Source organism: Rhinopithecus bieti, unplaced genomic scaffold (genome assembly GCF_001698545.2).
Source record: "Rhinopithecus bieti isolate Rb0 unplaced genomic scaffold, ASM169854v2 scaffold_12088, whole genome shotgun sequence".
Lineage (NCBI taxonomy): Eukaryota > Metazoa > Chordata > Mammalia > Primates > Cercopithecidae > Rhinopithecus > Rhinopithecus bieti.
Window position 1 is genome coordinate 4,086,965 of NW_016807975.1, and position 5,400 is coordinate 4,092,364.

Genomic DNA, 5,400 nt, shown 5'->3' on the forward strand with positions numbered 1-5,400 from the left:
CTAGCTAACCAAATCCAACAATACATCAAAAATATAATCCACCATGATCAAGTGGGTTTCATACCAGGGATGCAGGGATGGTTTAACATACACAAGTCAATAAATGTGATATACCACATAAACAGAATTAAAAACAAAAATCACATGATCATCTCAATAGATGCAGAAAAAGCATTTGACAAAATCCAGCATCGCTTTATGATAAAACTCTCAGCAAAATCATCATACAAGGGACTTACCTTAATGAAAGTCTATGACAAACCCACAGCCAACATAATACTGAATGGGGAAAAGTTGAAAACCTTCCCTCTGAGAACTGGAACAAGACAAGGATGCCCACTCTTGCCACTCCTCTTCAACACAGTACTGGAAGTCCTGGCCAAAGAAGCCAGACAAGAGAAAGAAATAAAAGGCATCCAAATCAGTAAAGGGAAGTCAAACTGTCACTGTTTGCTGATGATATGATCGTTTACCTTGAAAACCCTAAGGACTCCTCCAGAAAGCTCCTAGAACTTATACAAGAATTCAACAAAGTTTTCAGATACAAGATTAATGTACACAAATCAGTAGCTCTTTTATACACCAACAATGACCAAGCAGAGAATCAAATCAAGAACTCAACCCCTTTTACAATAGCTGCAAAAAAAAAAAAAAAAAAAAAATACTTAGGAATTGACCTAACCAAGGAGTTGAAAGTCCTCTAAGAAATCACAGATAACAAAAACAAATGGAAACACGTCCCATGCTCATGGATGGGTGGAATCAATATTGTGAAAATGACCACATTGCCAAATGCAGTCTACAAATTTAAATCAATCCCATCAAAGTACCACCATCATTCTTCACAAAATGACAAAAACCAATTCTAAAATTCATATGGAACAAAAAAGAACCTGCAGAGCTAAAACAAGATTAAGCAAAATGAACAAATCTGGAGGCATCACACTACCTGATTTCAAACTATACTACAAGGTCATAGTCACCAAAACAGTGTGGTGGTGGTATGAAAATAGACACATAGACCAATGGAACAGAAGAGAGAAGCCAGATATAAGCTCAAATACTTATAGCCAACTGATCTTTGACAAAGCAAACAAGAACAGAAAGTGGGGAATGGATACCCTTTTGAACAAATGATGCTGGGGTAACTGGCTAGCCACATGCAGGAGAATGAAACTTAATCCTCATCTCTCAGCTTATACAAAAATGAACTCAAGATAGATTAAGAACTTAAACCTAAGACCTGAAACTATAAAAATTCTAGAAGATAACATTGGAAAACCCTTGTAGACATTGGCATAGGCAAGGATTTCATGACCAAGAACCAAAAAGCAGATGCAATAAAAACAAAGATAAATAGCTGGGACCTAATTAAACTAAAGAGCTTTTTTATGGCAAAAGGAAGTCAGCAGAGTGGGAACAGACAACTCAGAGTGGGAGAAAATCTTCACAATCTATACATCTGACAAAGGACTAATATCCACAATCTACAAAGAACTCAAATCAGTAAGAAAAAACAACCCCATCAAAAAGTAGGCTAAGGATATGAAGAGACAATTCTCAAAAGCAGATATATAAATGGCCAACAAACATATGAAAAAATGCTCAACATCACTAATGATCAGGGAAATGCAAATCAAAACCACAATGTGATAACCCCTTACTCCAGCAAGAATGGCCATGATAAAAAAAAAATTTAAAAAACAGTAGATGTTGGCATGGATGCAATGAACAGGGAACACTTCTACACTGCTGGTGGGAATGTAGACTAGTACAGCCACTATGGAAAACAGTGTAGAGATTCCTTAAAGAACTAAAAGTAGAACTACCATTCAATCCAGCAGTCCCACTACAGGGTATCTACCCAGAGGAAAAGAAGCCATTATTTGAAAAGGATACTTGCACATGCATGTTTATAGCAGCACAATTCACAATTGCAAAATCATGGAACCAACCCAAATGCCCATCAATCTACAAGCGAGGTGGCTCACGCCTATAATCCCAGCACTTTGGGAGGCCAAAGCACGCAGATCACAAGGTCAGGAGATCTAGATCATCCTGGCTAACATGGTGAAACCCCTTCTCTACTAAAAATACAAAAAATTAGCCAGGCGTGGTGACAGACGTCTGTAGTCCCAGCTACTCGGGAGGCTGAGGCAGGAGAATGGCATGAACCCGGGAGGCAGAGCTTGCAGTGAGCCTCGATCGCACCACTGCACTCCAGCCTGGGCAACAGAGTGAGACTCCGTCTCAAAAAAAAAAAGGGAACCGTTGGTATATATACAATGGAATTCTATGCAGCCATAAAAAGGGATGAATTAACAGCATTTGCAGTGACCTGGATGAGACTGGAGACTATTATTCTAAGAGAAGTAACTTAGGAATGGAAAATGAAACATCATATGTTCTCACTGATATGTGGGAGCTAAGCTGTGAGAACACAAAGGTATGAATGATACAATGGACTTTGGGGACGTGGGGGCAAGAGTGGGAGGGGGCAAGGGATAGAACACTACAAATATGGTGCAGTGCACCAAATTGGGTGATGGGTGCACCAAAATCTCACAAATTACCACTAAAGAACTTACTCATGTAACCAAATACCACCTGTACCTCAATAACTTATGGAAAAATAAAAAATAAATTTTAAAAAAATCTCATGTACCCCATAAATATATACACCTACTCTGTACCCACAAAAAATTAAAAATTTTTTAAAAATCATGCATCAGTCCTGGAGCACAGCTTCCTAGAAACATACTGGTTCTGTTGTGGCCAAATACCCCATGCATATTAAGTCTCCAGATTCATCCTTATTTCCAGCTACATATAGAAAATGATCTTTTTTATTACACTGATCAGAAACAAATTTCCAGTTATTATGCTCTCAAAAACCTCAATATTATCAACAGTAAAATAAGATAACAAATCTACCTTACAGGGTAGTTGCAGAGGTGGGTTCTGGTTATAATGGATGTGTTCTGTAAACTTTTAATTACTTCATAGTTGTTACCTGTTATTAACTGTATCAGATCTCTGGAGTTTAATGTATAGTTAATGATACATAGGACTAAATTGCAAAATGATTTTCATCTCATTTTTACTACAACTCATAAAAAATAGTAAATGATTAAGACATTAACCCAAATAAATATATGATTTTTTTAAGGTGTGCACTTTTCTTCAACCGGTCCCAAGTCAGTATACAGGTAAAACCCTGGCTGCCTCCACCCACTCCCAGGGAGACCAAAAGGCTTTATATATCTCAAGTTGGGGACAAAAGAGGGGAGCCATGAAGGCTGATCATTTAAAACAAAACAAAGTTTTAAAAAGTATAAGGCAAAGATTTAAAAACTTTTGCTAGGCCGGGCGCAGTATCTCATGCCTGTAATCCCAGCACTTTGGGAGGCAGAGGTGGGCGGATCACGAGGTCAAGAGATGGAGACCATCCTGGCTAACATGGTGAAACACTGTCTCTACTAAAAATACAAAAAAAAAAAAAAAATCCGCCAGGTGTGGTGGCAGACTCCTGTAGTCCCAGCTACTAGGGAGGCTGAGGCGGGAGAATGGCGTGAACCCAGGAGGCGGAACTTGCAGCGAGCTGAGATCGCACCACTGAGCTCCAGCATGGGTGACAGAGCGAGACTCCATCTCAAAAAAAAAAAAAATTTTTTGCATTACATAATTTACATAAAAGCAATGCTATCCCCTCCCCTGTGTGGACTCAGGAGAGGACGGGGCCATTCTCCTTAGAGAGAAGTGGGGTGGCTTTTAGGAGGGCAAGGGCCTTCCTATGACAGTGCATCTCACGTTATTAAAAAAAGAACAAGAACAATGTACAACCAAAGTCCTCAGCCACGTTGTAGAACTTTGGAGGATGCTCCCTCCAACAGACTGCTGTCACCTTCACCGTTCCAGTTTTTAAATGAGTCAAGCCAATAAATAAATAAATAAATAAATAAATAAATAAAGCCATGCCAATCTCATCTTGTTCTCTGCGCAAGTTAGGTTTTATCCAGAAAGGGTGTAACGCAACTAACAGTCCGCCTGGAAGCATTTGGAGGATGGAGGGGCTGGCTCGTCATGCCCCTGCTTGCTGGTCCATATCTGATCTGTTGGAAGGTGGACAGCGAGGCCAGGATGCAGCTGATCCACACAGAGTATTTGAACTGGGGAGGAGCAATGATCCTGATCTTTATTGGGCTGGGCGCCAGGGCAGTGATCTCTTTCTGCATCCTGTCAGGGTTGCCAGGGTACATGGTGGTACCACCAGACAGCACTGTGTTGGCATACAGGTCTTTATGGATGTCCACATCACACTTCATGATGGAGTTGAAGGTAGTTTCGTGAATGCCACAGGATTCCATGCCCAGGAAGGAAGCCTGGAAGAACACCTTGGGGCAGCGGAAATGCTCGTTGCCGATGGTAATGACCTGGCAGTGGGGCAGCTGGTAGATCTTCTCCAGGGAGGAGCTGGAGGCCCCCGTGGCCATCTCCCACTCAAAGTCTAGGGTGATGTAGCACAGCTTCTCCTTGGTGTCGCACGCAATCTCCTGCTCTGCCCTGGTGGTGAAGCTGTAGCCCAGCTCCATGAGGATCGTCATGAGGATACGTCAGTCAGGTCCTGGCCAGCCAGGTCCAGATGCAGGATGGCATGGGGGAGGGAGTACCCCTTGTAGATGGGCACAGGGTGGGTGACCCCGTCCACAGAGTCCATCATGATGCCAGTGTACGGCCAGAGGCGTACAGGGACCACAAGGCCTGGATGGCCACGTATATGGCTGGGGTCTTGTAGGTCTCAAACATTACTTGCTCATCTTCTTGCGGTTGTCCTTGGGGTTCATGGGGGCCTCCTTCAGCAGCACAGGGTGCTCCTCAGGAGCCACATCCAGCTCGTTGCAGAAGGTGTGATGCCAGATCTTCTCCATGTGGTCCCAGTTGGTGACAATGGTGTGCTCTCGATGGGGTACTTCAGGGTCAGGATGCCTCTCTTGCTCTGGGCTTCATCGCCCCACATAGAGATCCATCTGACCCATGCCCGCCATTACATCCTGGTGACTGGGGTGCCCCACGATGGAGGGGAAGATGGCCCAGGGGGATATCATCACCTGCAAAGCCAGCCTTGCACATGCCTGAGCCGCTGTCAATGACAAGTGGGGCGTTACCGTCATCCATGGTGAGCTGGCAGCGGGTGTGGACTGGGCGGTGGGGCAGCAAAGGCGGGGTTCTGTGCTTATGGGGCAGACGTGGTCTTGGTCAGAAATACATGCTATTTTAACTGACAAAATTGGTATTCTGATGAGCTGGCTGAAAAATATTCTTAAAACTGTACACATTTAATGTACCACCTACATAGATACAAACAGAAATTCTAACCCTTTCATTGCAAATAATGGAATA

General features: G+C 42.9%; 1 pseudogene; it reads right to left on the reverse strand.

Moving 5' to 3' along the window:
- Nucleotides 1-2,149: 2,149 nt before the first annotated feature.
- LOC108537183 (actin, cytoplasmic 1-like) lies at nt 2,150-5,178 on the reverse strand (annotated as a pseudogene).
- Between the last annotated feature and the right edge of the window lie 222 nt (nt 5,179-5,400).